General features: G+C 49.9%; 1 protein-coding gene across 13 annotated transcripts in view; it reads left to right on the top strand.

The window, feature by feature from the left end:
• Rimbp2 (RIMS binding protein 2) overlaps positions 1 to 12,977 on the top strand; it is a 191,720-nt gene that overhangs the window by 97,552 nt on the left and 81,191 nt on the right. For all 13 annotated transcript variants that reach the window (XM_052755503.1, XM_052755516.1, XM_052755506.1 and 10 more), the window contains 2 exons: positions 4,264 to 4,351; positions 12,273 to 12,387. The gene's annotated coding sequence lies outside the window, so the exon portion shown is untranslated. The remainder of the gene's footprint in view (positions 1 to 4,263; positions 4,352 to 12,272; positions 12,388 to 12,977) is intronic.

Raw genomic sequence — 12,977 nt, 5'->3', positions numbered from 1 at the left:
TGTAAAGTCATTTTTGACAAAATCACTGTTTAGACTTGGCTTGGCTGTTAACCCTGGACAACCAATGTGGCTGTTGCTTGAGTCAGTGAAGTAGGATGCAGGCATCGTCTCTATGTGGAGTTTGGTTAAGATGATATGGAATGTGTATGCGTGTTCGTTTTTTGATTTCATGGAGATCTTCTTAGCCCTCATTCCCAAGCTGTGCCTGCAAGTCCCTAGCTTGGGAGTAACTGTATAGCTTTCTAGAACCTTCTGGTTAGAGACAGTTCTGGGCTTGCCACCCAGGAGCCTGTGGTATGGCAAGAACAGGTATGTAGGGTGTGGGGGTTGGAGTTGGAGATCCATACTGCCTGGCTCAAAGGCTCAAACTCTGACTGTTGCTTACTATGTAGAGGCTTCTTGCTCAGGCTGTTAAGGACTGTCGCCCCCACTCTCTCCCCCTCCCCTGCCCCGTGCCTTGGTTTCTGCATAAGGCAAGAGAGTCACCACTCTGCAGTGCTGCCATGGCAAAGGTTTGGAGGACTGGGGAGGTTTTAGGAAGCAGAAGGTGAACGTAGCCTGCTCAGACACTGCAGCTGTTACAGAGTCAAATGGGAGCCCTTCTGTGCATCTGGCTCTCCCGGTGTCCCTGGAGGCTAGGAACACAGTCTCTCCACCTCTGGTGTCTTCAGAAGCCCCCTTGGTTCTGTCTCCAGCAGCAGATGACTACAAGAAGTATCTCTTGGGTCTGTAAAGTGCTGCTGTGAGCCTGGCATTTGGGTTTCCCATGGCACATGTGGTGCAAAGTCCCTGAGATAGAGGTACCATGGTACCTCCCACAAGTTCCTATTTCGTGTCCTTACTCTGAGGGACTATCTCTTTTGTCTCTCACTCCAGATGTATCTCAGGAAGGATAGATTCCCCTAGGTCTCCTGACTACCTGCATCTCTGCCATTGTCCATGTTTTACATGCCCTATCTCATCTTCCTTTATCAAGAGGCCGGGGACGGGGGCTATGTCTAGAACACACATGTGTCAGGTACCCACTGAGGCCACAGCGTAGAGGAAGCAGAATTCACAAGTGCTCCAGACAACTCGATTTCCTCTCTTGGTCTAGTTTTCCCTTCTCTCCATCTTTCCACTGAAAAGTGGATATGCTGAGCATCCCTGCAGGATGGGAGACACCCAAAAGGGCTGGTTCTTTCCTTGCCAGGCTCTTGACATGTGCTTTGGGAACTAGGAAAACCCGGCTGACCTCTCAGTGCTGTGGCAAGGTGATAGACCAGTCTGGGAGCCCTAGGCTGGGTGCGTTAAGTAACAGACACTCAGAGGCTGAATTCCAAGATCAAGGAGCCGGTTAGTTCTCTACTATGGTAGTTCCCTTTATGCTTGCAGGAGGCTTTGCCTTTATATGGCAGTGTGTATGGGAGGGATAGAAGAAAGGGGAGAAGAGGAGGGTTACTCGTATAGCATCATTTCAACCTTACAAATCTCCCAAGAGCTCTGTCTAAAATATCGCCACATTGAGGCTCCAGGATGTACATTTGGAGAGAATACAGTTCACCCCACAGAAAGTGCATACGGCCTCACCAGGCTCATCAATAGAACTGCTCCAGTACCCTGCATCACCAGCTTCCCCCTGTATAAAGGGAACTCCTGCCCAGCAGATCTCTGTGCCTTCGCTCGCTCGCTCCGCCAGCATTTGGATTCTACCTCTGCCTGACTTCTCTAACAAAGCGCCCCACTTTCAAGCCCAATCCAACCTGTAGGCGCATCTATTTTGGCAATAAGTCCACTACGCCTGTTTTTATTTGAGCCACTAGACCATATATCAAAACAAGAGTAATCGAGAGAGCAAGCCAAGGTGACAGCTGCTGAAGGTGACGCCGGGCACCCTTCTTCTTGTGTGGCTTCTACACTTGGCTCTGTGCTGCAGCTGACTGAAGTGGGCACATCCCCATTCACCATCAGCCTAGAATGTTCTTGCATTTGGGCCAGCTGTCCATGTGTAGTGCTGATCTGTCCCTTGAGGGTAGCCGAGATTCAAACTCTGGAGTAGGTCTTACCTTACTCCTGCATCCTCATTGGAGTTTCTTTTCTGTCCATCACTCAACCTGACACATCGGGACATCAATTCAGCCTTTTCCTAGTTAGTGTGTCAGTGAATATTGAAGGTTTGATAAAGCCTCGTTTACTAGACTTTCTGCTTTGGCCGAAGATTTCAGGATTACATTCCCAGGAGATCTCAAGTCTGGTTCTGGGACCTTCTGGTCTCTTGCCTGCAGCTGCTCCTCATAGCTGTGTGCCCGTCTGCAGGGTTCAAGTAGATGGTGCTTTCCTGTCTGGGGTGTCAACTCTGGGACTTCACATACCTCCTTGTCTCACGTGGATGTGCTGTCTTCAGTCTGGTGATCCTGAACTCTGTCCCTTTGCTGGGCTTTGAAACTGAAAGATCAAAGGCTGCAACTACATGCATCGCTTAAGAGTTAACTATCTGAGGGCTAGGGAGATGGCTCAGTGAGTAGAGTACTTGCCATGCAAGTGTGAGGATCCAAGTTCGATTCCCAGAACCTGCATTAAAAAAAAAATAAGCCAGCTACGTACTCTGGAGAGGTAGAGATGGGAGGCTCCTTTAGACTTGCTGGCCAGCCCAGACCATTAACAAACCCCAGTTTAGTGAGAGATGGTGCTTCAGAAAAACAAGCTGATGATGTCTGATGTGTGACAGCTGTGGTCATCCTCCGGCTCTCACCTGCCTGTACACGTACGTGTAAACACACGTGTACAGGTTTAGCTATCTGAGGCAGCAGGGAAGTCTGTGCAAGCCAGATTGCCTGTTTCTGCAGTGCTATTCCAGGCCAGATGAGACTGAGAAGGAGGGACCCTGTTCCCCGAATCACTCCTCAACATAGTCGTGACAATAAGTGAGTCACACAGTCTCCCCATCTCTAGGCTGTGGACGTGTGTCGCTGAGCTTAATTGCTGAGCCCTCAAATGCGGTCAGGAGTCAGGGCTATCCACCTCCACAGGGGTCCCGTTCTGACATAGAGGAGAGCCACATGCACTTATGTGACAGGGGTGTCCATGACCTCAGCCTGTGTCAAATCTCCAGTCCCCCCTGCCATGTCCTTCTGTGGAGCCTCAACTTGGTCGTCACCCACGCTGCCTGGTAGAGATGGAGTTGTCGTGTTGCGGCTGTAGACCCACACATTCTAGAGCCCTTCTGGTCTCAAGCACGCACCCCGTGTGTGTGTGTGTGTGTGTGTGTGTGTGTATATATATATATACACACAGTGATCTTTGTTTGGCATTTCTTAAATGAGGATTGTTAATTAGAGTGGCTTAAACTTCAGAGGGGCTCAGTGTAACCAGAGTGATGCTCATTTCCCTGAGTAGACAGCCCTGGTCCCCTCTAGTATTGCCTACAATGCCTTTTAGGGTACATCTTGCTGTCTAAGAGTTTGCTAGGATAAGGGTGAGTGCTGGTTACTTGCCCCAGGTGTTACAATAGATGTCCCCGGGTGTTACAACAGATGCACATCAGAACTGCCTGTGTACTCTGCTCCCACAGAGAACACCAGAGCCCATGCAGCTTAAGCAGCCACGTTGAAGTCTTAAGCAGCTGCATGAGCACCCCTTCCCATGTCTACTCTGGCTTCTGTGAGGGTGAGCCATATGCTTATAGTGACACACTGATAACCTTGCTGCTTAGCCATACTCCGGCTTAACCTGGCTTCCTCCCTCATTCATTCCTATCTGTCACTAGCCGGGTTCTTCAACGTCACTGCCCAGGACTCAGCTCTTTCTTGGCTGGTGTGTTGGTTATTTATCATCGCTTCTTTCTGTAGCTGACTTCCTTGCCCTGGGGACTAATGCTGTCAGAGGCCCCTAAGAGCTGCTGGTTCATGACTGGACTGATTTGGAAACACTGCAGTAGTAGGAAGAGGAGGTGACATGTCTTTCTCTTTGCCTGGTGTTGTTTTGGAGTCATGTCTCCTGCCTTGAAGTCTTGCCTTCACCCCCCCTCCATCCCTGGCAACACCAAATGCAGCCATGGTACCCAGTGAAATGAAATTTAATAAGGGAAATAAGTTGGACCTTCCTACAGCTACTAGAAGACTGGATGGCAGAGCTGTGACCCCTCAGCACCAAAAGGAGCTCCATGTTCGTATGACATCATAGTACAGGTCATCAGAACCACCAAACCTAGATCTAGTCTCTAAACCAGAACTTTGTGTCCCCAGGCTCTGCCTCATCTTACCATGCCTTTTCCTTCTTTTCCAGAAAGATGAACTGAAGACTGATGTGTAGAGGGAGTGTCATCTGAGGCCCCTGGAAAGGCCTTCCCTCGAGGACCCAGCAGCATGACCAGGTAATAATGCTACTGTTAACCCACTTTGGGATATCTCAGGAGGGTTTGGGAGGAGTCACAGGGAAGGGAGGGCATGTGGATGGACAAACCCTACCCAGCCAAATTGGCCCGAGACCCCAGCCTGCTGAATCACCCAACAGTCTCTCAAATATGAACCTCTACCTAGACATCGACCAGACACTGAGTCAGACGCCCCAACCAGAGTGCAATGAACCATCCTGAATTTGGCCTGGTCTTCCATCTTCTATCTAGCTCTGCACCTGGCTTCCATAGCTGCTGGCATTCATGCCAGGCTACTGTTTTTTGCTTACCCAGATTCAAAAATGGCTTCTTAATTAGCCTCTCTACCTCCCTGCTTGCCATCCTGCCGTGACCCCTGTAGCAGATGGAGTGATCTCGGGTTCTTCGATGCACTCCCTCCTGGGCCTCCCATAAATACACGAAGTTCTGGTGACCTTGTGTGACCTTAGTATCTGCCATTCCACCTCATTCACCAAGCTTCAGCCACCCCAACTTTTTTTTTGCATCTTGGAACCTCAATCTGGTCTCAACTCCAAATAGTTTCTGGGCTCAGAATGCCCTACCCTCTCCTCTTCCCAAAGCCCCAGCTGCCGAAGCCCCAAAGTCTTCCCACAAAGCTGCCCGCCACCAGCCTGAAGGCTCGCCTCTCCTCTCCTCGTATGGGACCTTGTATCACCTGGTTTTTACGTCTTTTAGTCTGTCAGTCCTTTCTCAGTGTGGCATATCTTCACTGCTGTGCCTGTCTGTCTGTCTCCTCTGGTCTGGTCTTTGCTGTCACCTCCATGGGTGAGCCTCTAGCATGTGGATTACGAAGAACCCTTTGGTATTAATTGAGTAGTGGATTGGCGCTTTTGAGTTTTGGTTTTTTTTTTAGAGTACGTGTCTCATAATGAGCATCAGATGGTTCTAGAACTCACTGTCCCCATGCTTTAGCCTCCTGAGATTCAGAATGACAAGCCTGCCCACCAGGGCAGGCTTTAAACATTCTTGTTCTTTTCAGTTTGGGGAAATGGGCCTTGTACAGGCTAGGCAAGGGCTCTACCACGGAGCCACACCACCAGTAGCCACACCCCAAGCCCCGACCAGATGGTTTTGAGTTACTGATATCACAGTTTCACCTAACTATACGACAAGGAATAGCCAAACTAGCTGTTTGGCATCTGTGTGCAAGTCTTTCCACTTAGCGTGTTTTTTTTTTGTTTTTTTTTTGTTTTTTTGTTTTTTTTTTTTTTTTGGTTTTTTCGAGACAGGGTTTCTCTGTGCAGCTTTGCGCCTTTCCTGGAACTCACTTGGTAGCCCAGGCTGGCCTCGAACTCACAGAGATCCGCCTGGCTCTGCCTCCCGAGTGCTGGGATTAAAGGCGTGCGCCACCACCGCCCGGCCCCCACTTAGGGTGTTTTTAAAAGTGTGGTTTTGGATTAAGGATATAGCTCTATGGTAGAGCACTTGTATGTAAAAGTCCCTCAAAAGAAAAAGTTTGGGACCAGAGAGATGGCTCAGTGATTAACAGTGTGAACTGAGTGAGGATCTGAGTTCAGTTCCCAGCACTGATGTCATCTGGCTCACAGCCTGTAACTCCAGCTCCAAATGATCTGTCGCCCCCTTCTGGTCTTGATGGACATTGCACTCACATGTACAACTCCATATGAAATAAAATGTTAAAAATGTGAGTTTTTTTTTTTCCTGTCAAGAAATTACAGTGTCATTGAGGGTAGAGATCCCTGTACATTGCTGATGGTACTGGGCAGCCAGTGGGGAAAGTGGGCTGGATGTCCTGCCAGAATTTAGTTAGGACTTACATAGCAATCCCACTTGGGGTCTATGTTAGTTCCTTTATTTGCTGCTGTGGTAACACACTCTGACAAAAGCAACCTAAGGGAGAGAGGGTTTATTTGATGGTCCACCGTTGCAGGGGAAGACACACTGGCAGGAGTCTGAGGCAGCTGGTCATGTCGCATCCACAGTCAGGAAGCAGAGAGCAAGGGATGACGGCATGCCAGGATCCAGTTCTCTTTCTCTATCATACATAGACCAGGATCTGCCCAGGGATTAGTCCCAGCTGTAATTGAGATGAGTTTTCCTAGATCAGTTAACTAAATCAGATTCACACCCCTCCCCCATAGGTATGCTCAGAGGCCCATCTGCCAGGGGATTCTGGATTCTGTCAAGTTGACGGTTACATGATCACAGAGTGTGTAGCCAAACGAATCAAAAGCAGGGTCTCAGACCTGTGTTGGTGTGCCCGTGGTATAAACTTACAGTGGGCTAAAGCTGGAAGGAACCCATGTATCCCCTGATGATAAAAGACGCACAAGGAACTCATAGGTAACCCAGCTTGACTTTTCCTAAAGACCAGAAACTTCTGCTCCTGATGCCTGTTCTCCCTGCTCCTTTAAACAGGCTTTGAGGTGCTGAGTGATTGTCCCCCTCCCCCGCCCTGCTTTGCAGGGTGTCAAAGGAGCCTGGTGACTCACAGGGTACAGACGGTGACAGCACACTGGCAGGGGTGTGCCCAGACCTTTCCCACCCCCACACCAGCCTGACTTGGCTCTGTTCTATGTTCATCCATAATGAGAGGCCATTCCAATATGAGCCACAGCATGGGTGGACCTGGGGGACATCCGGGGAGGCCAGCCACAAAATGATGGATACTGAACAATTGAACTTTTTATTTGTTTGCTTATTTGAAGTTTGGGGGTTCAGAACCAAGGACCTTGTGCATGCTGGGCAAGCGTCTACTACTGAGCCACACCACCAGCCCTCTTTTTATTTTTCATCTTGAGACAGGTTTATCAGGCAGGCTTTGAGCTATCAACCCCCTCTTTTTTTCTTTTCTTTTCTTTCCTTTCCTTTTCTCTTCTCTTCTTTTCTCTCTCTCTTTCTTTCTCTCTTTCTCTTCCTCTTCCTCTTCCTCCTCCTCCTCCTCCTCTTTATTTTCAAGACTGGGTTTCTATTCTTCTTGAATAGCTATGATTATAGGTCCGGTTTTGATTTTACTTAAATGAGGTCCCTGGAGTAGTCAAATGTGAGACAGAAAATACTCCCTAGGTCCAAGGGAGTAGAGGTTGGGAGCTGTTGTTTAAGGAGTCAGAGGTCTAGACATGGGTGGCAGTCGTGGGGGGGTGGGGAGAAGCCAGCTCATTTAGTATCACTGGACTTGAAAATAGTTGAGGTGGCGTCGTGGATATTGTAATCACATTTTAAAAATGAATGTGCTTTCCAGTTAGTGCCCTTTCCCCTGTTCCCATCAGCTTCTCTACTTCAAAGCAGCTCTTCTTCAAAGAAACACAGGCACAGACACACCAAGGATGCACACAGGAGAAGGCTCCGTGACCTTCTCAGCCCAGGAGTCACAGCAATTGATGGGGACATTCGTTTTAAGCACTGGATATAGAATGATAGGGCTGGTGGGGAGCTGGTCCATGGGCTAGCTTTATTCCTCCCTTTCAACACCCCCCCCCCAGCCTTGGTGGGATGGGGTGGGTTTCTGGCCAAGCCAGCACTCCCCAGAAGCAGTCACAGTATGGGCTCCAAGGCAACCTCTTGGCCCACCCTCTGGGCATCCCTATTTCTGAAAAAATAGGACTTAGTTCAGCTTTGTGTTTTCCTTAAGGCCAGAGACTTATGGGCCTCTTCCCAGAATTCCCTTTTTAAAAAAAGCTGTTAGGGGCCTGGAAAGATGGCTCAGAGTTAAGCACTTAATGCTCTTGCAGAGGACCTGAGTTCAGTTCCCAGCACCCATATCAGGCAGCTCACAAGCACCTGTCACTCCAGCCTCCAAGGGACATCTGATGCCTCCGGTATCCAGGGGTACCTGCACTCATGTGTATATTCTCACACATAGACAGACACACATACATATAATTAAAATTATAAAAAAAGATAAATCTTTGAGTAGGCTTCTAGGTGCCAAGGGAGAGTGCCTTCCCTAAGCTGCTTTGCAGGGATGTCAGAGGAGCCTGGTGACTCACAGGGCCCCAGACAGGAACAGCAGGCTGGCAGAGATGTTCCCAGATCTGTCCCACCCCCTTGCCAGCCTGGCCGGGCTCTGTTCTCTTCCCAGTTCTGGGTGAGCTAGCTTGCAGGCTTAGAGCCTTCCATGGGAGACATCAGCTCACCAGATTGCCCGTGGGCTGAGCATCTTGTGTCCTCAAGTAGCTGGGAAGTCCCAGGACAACAGTGAATGTTACATCTGATTCACAGTGGGAAGGGGCTTGTCTATACAAACCTGGCTCCCGGGGAGACTTCAGGGGTCCACTCTTTCCCTTCTTAGGTTCTTGCCTGGAGTTGCAATCTGCTTTTTAGTAGCCCCTAGGAAGAGAGCAATATTAATTATGGATGAGAGGAGATGTGTGGCCCCCACTCTTCCTAAGCTTAAGCAGAGCTGATAGATTCTGAGTTCCAGATGTGGTCCAGACTATTAAACACTGCGCCAAAGTCCCTCTGGCGGACAGCCTTGCGGAGGAAGGAGCATTGAGCCCGGAAATCTGGGACACAGTACAGAAAATGTCCCCAATGCCTCGAGGCTTGCAAAGTCACCTGTTTACTGCTCTCACAAACTAATTCTAATTTCTTCATTGGCTGAGCTAGACAGAGCTGGGAGCTGCCCCCAGGCGGGGACAGCTGTCCCATGGCAGGTTGAGATTTGCTTCGGGTAGCTGTGGCTAAGTGTTCTGCATCTCTCCCTGCCAGGCACCTTGTGGCTCCCTCTAGAATCAGCTGTGAACTGGAAATGTTCGAGCAGACACCCGGCGGCTAGCGTTGCCGAGTGAGTTTTGTCTGCCTGACGGGGTAGCATGCAAGCCTGGGGGTGCCAAGTCCCCAAGACTGGTGTTGTATCAGTTAATCTATAGCCCAAGGACTTTTTGAGTTTCAATCTGTAAATCCAGTGACCCTGTTGGCAGAATCCACATCCAACTATCGAATGCCAGTATGAAAAATGGAGGCAGTAGTTTAATTGAGAACATTATGGAAGTGTGTGAGGACGACACACAGACATTTAGGATTTGACAGGCTAAGTTTTTATTTCCTGTTTTGTTCCATAGATACTTGCATATGTGCAGAGACCTCAAGACCTCTTTATGTTTGGGACAAAGGAGAGCGGTATGGCCTTATCCTTTGGCCATCTGGATCCTGTACTGTCTGTCCCGGGGAGGTCTCTCTGGGTGCCTTGTGGCTTTGAGTGCTTCTCTTTTGCAGGAACATTCTAGGCCAAGCACATCCCTGACGGCAACATGGGGGTCCTTTATGGTCATAGAAATGTGGGCTGTGAGCCTCATACCTTTGGACAGACACACATCTGTTCTTCCTTCCATTCTCACCTCCCTCCCCCCACCCCCACCCCATGGGCTGGGCTCTGCTGGGACCTGTGAGCCAAAGTGCTAAGGTTCCTGGTGTGCCCTGAGCTCTTGCCAGTCGGATCTCTTCTACTCCCTGGCCCTGAGGGGGCAGCAGGTTTCAGAGTGCCTGCATGTAGAGACGACAGGTCTGTGTCCTTTCCCGTGAAACCAAGGGCCACTTGACAGAGTCCCACCTGTCAGCTCCAGTGCCCCACCCCCTCTTCTCCCAGCAGAAATAGGAGTCAGGCCTCTGACTAATGCAGTGTGTTCGTGGATACTTGAGAGGCGTGTCCTGGGTGGGGCTGCCAACTAGTGAGGAACCTGAGTGCAAATCCTGCCCTGCTCTGCCCTGCGTGGGCAGTGGCTTCCGGGACATGGTTCCAGGGTGGTCTTCCCCAGTCCGAGCACTGTATCTGGCTGGAAGAGGACCAGCCAGAGCCTTTCTTATATAGTTTTGTGCTCAAGACAGTCATTGTCACTGGATTTCAGTGCCACTGGGGACTGCACCACGTGGATTTCTGAGTCCTAGCTGTAGGGTGAAGCAGAGTCCTAAGCCCTTGATAAAGCAAAGGAGGAGACTGAGTCAGGGTCCTTATGAAGACTGGGTGCTTACAGAACAGAGGGTCAACAGCTATGGGGTGGGAGTTGGGGTGCAGAGCCTTCAGGGCAACAGGGGTGAGGCTAGGTAGGGCCCTCACCTGTGTCTCCGTCAGTCTAAGATCTGGGATAACTGATCCCACAAGGTCTGACATAGAATGCTCTCTGACGACAAGCTGAAGCAACACAGGGTGCTTTCTGGGGACAGCTCCAGTGACATTCAGCAGGAGCCAGCTTCTGTGCGGGATCATCACCCACACTGCAAAGTCCTGGAAAAAAAGGAGTGTGGCAAATTGGGAGTGGGTGGAGGCAGGTGGTAGGGCGAGGCTTTCATTACCTTCTGTGGGTAGGGCAGCCTGCCAGAGGGGCTCTGCTCAATCACAGGGCTGGACTGGGATGGGAGTGGTGCAGGATGGGTAAGGTATATCATGGCAGGTCATGGAGTCCCGAAGTGAGAAAGGTCAGGGGTGGGAATGGGCCTGATTCCTCAGCATGTGACAGCCCAGGCCAGACCAGCAAAAGAGAGGTAGACCATGTAGAAGCTCCTACTTCTGGGGAGTCTGGATTTGACTTTGATTTTGATGAAAACCCCAGGAAGTTTCTAGCAGGAAAGACTGGGCTTGAAAACATTTCATAAAGCCATACTGGGCTCCAGATGAGACCAATTTCTGAGTGCTCAAAATCCCCTCCATCCCGCCCCGCCTCATCCCTTTACTCTCTTGACAAGTGGGAACATGAAACGTGGCAGCTTCCAGCAAACCTGTGCCCTGGGGTTGAGGTTTAAGCGTGAGGACCAGTTGACTGAAGTAGATTGTGACATCTTCTTCCGAGTTGGTTGCCAGGGGCCTCAGGTGGCGACAAAATGATTTGCATGAGCTTCTGCATACCAGACATCCCCGTGACCGCCCCCCCCCCCCAGTAGCAGCCCCTGTAACCACCAGGAGTGCCACATCCTGCCTGCTTTCTCTTGGAGTCAGGGCATTGTCTAGCTGAGTAAAGGTCTTGTAGCTTATGATGTCTCTAAGACAATGAGGATTTTTGGAGGTGGAAAACACGGCTTTGTGACAGTCTGTTCCAACATTTGGGGAGGAGGGAAGGGAGCTAGAAGTCTGCCTTTGGGTTAGAATATGTTGTTTCCTCCTAAAAATCTATAGGAGCTCAGTGCAGGGACTTCTCTCATCAGTGACATGCCCTGACCTGCTTTAGAGAAACAACAATAGACAGAGAGAAGTGTGTGTGTGTGTGTGTGTGTGTGTGTGTGTGTGTGTGCCATTTTCATCCAATGTCAATACTGGGCAAGTTTTAGACAGAAGAATTAGTCCTTGCGGACAGTCTGGGTAACACTTTCTTATCTATTAGGATTTTCCCGGTATAAGGGACAGAAAATGACTCCAATTGACCCAAGTAACTTGGATAGAAAGATGAACAGCTTCAGGTACAGCTGGATCTAGGTCCTCAAGCATTTTCCCTCTGTGTGTCTTGGCCCTGTGTCCTTTCATTGACTTCATCCAAGACCTGTTCTTCTTCTCTTATGGTGGCAAATTACACAAGAGTTCTAGCCCTTCTTCCCAACTTCCCAGGTCCACTAAGAAGAAGGTCTCCTTTTTTTTTTTTTTTTTTTTTTTTAACCAGGTTTTTACACAAGGGTCACAGGGCTTCCCCAGCCAATTCATAAATCTAGGGGATAGAGTATTGCCCATATACCAGGACTGGGTCTCATTCCAAGTTGGAACCATTCACTGTGGGTGTGGTGGAGGTGGGAAAGGGCAGGAAGGAATGTCACCTCTGGGTGCCTGGTGGCCCTGACTTGTATGAACATCCCCAGGCAGTCTGTCCAGAAAGACTCTAGGCTCTCTACCACTCCAGAAGAGATTGCAGAGGAGCTGGAGGGGACCACTGTGGTACCCCCTCCCATTCTGGGTAGGTCCTAACGGCCTTCACGCCTCCTGTCCTTCTGCTCACAGGTGAAGGCTGAACATGCCTGGCTCTCCGTGGTGACCTGAGAGGAGAGCTTGATTCACTGTGAAGGAGAAACTCCAGCTCCGAGCCAAACTGGAGAACTTGGAACAGGTCCTGAAGGTAGGACGGCCTCATGTACTGTGGCGACCCTTCGGCAGCCAACGATGGGCGGGGGCTGGGGGGTGGCGACTACTCTCCCAAGAGGCTCAGAAAAGCCTGTAAAATGCAACAGTGGCGGACCATGCTTCTGGAAGCCACCCTGACTATGCATTCCATTTCTGAGGTTGCTAAACACAGCTCCGCACCATGAGGTGAAAATGGGAACGCTTTAGCTAAGACCAGAGGCATCTTCGCAGGTTTCTGATCTCCACGAGTTTCCTATTGTTCACAGAGGTTTCTAAAGGAGGGTCTGTAACTGCTCTTGCTATGGTTAGAACAGCAGCCTTCCCTTCTATTGAGGTGGATCAGCGCCAACAGGGTGCTGCCCACAAATGCCTGATGTGGACAGAACCCCCATCTGTAAGTAATAGAAGGATGGCTTTGCTATTGTCCCAGCATGACATGAGTGAATTCTTTAGCTTTTTTGTTGCCTTTGTGGTGTTCAAAATATGTTAACTTCTGATCATGAGATGTTAGGAGGATACTGTGCCGGCTAGTTTTGTGTCAACTTACCACAAGCTAGAGCCATCTGAAAGGGAACCTCAATTGAG

This window comes from Peromyscus californicus, unplaced genomic scaffold (assembly GCF_007827085.1).
Source record: "Peromyscus californicus insignis strain IS unplaced genomic scaffold, ASM782708v3 Scaffold_2__1_contigs__length_46816999, whole genome shotgun sequence".
Classification (NCBI taxonomy): domain Eukaryota; kingdom Metazoa; phylum Chordata; class Mammalia; order Rodentia; family Cricetidae; genus Peromyscus; species Peromyscus californicus.
Note: the sequence above shows the minus strand (reverse complement) of the source record. Positions and strands in the feature narration are given on the sequence as shown.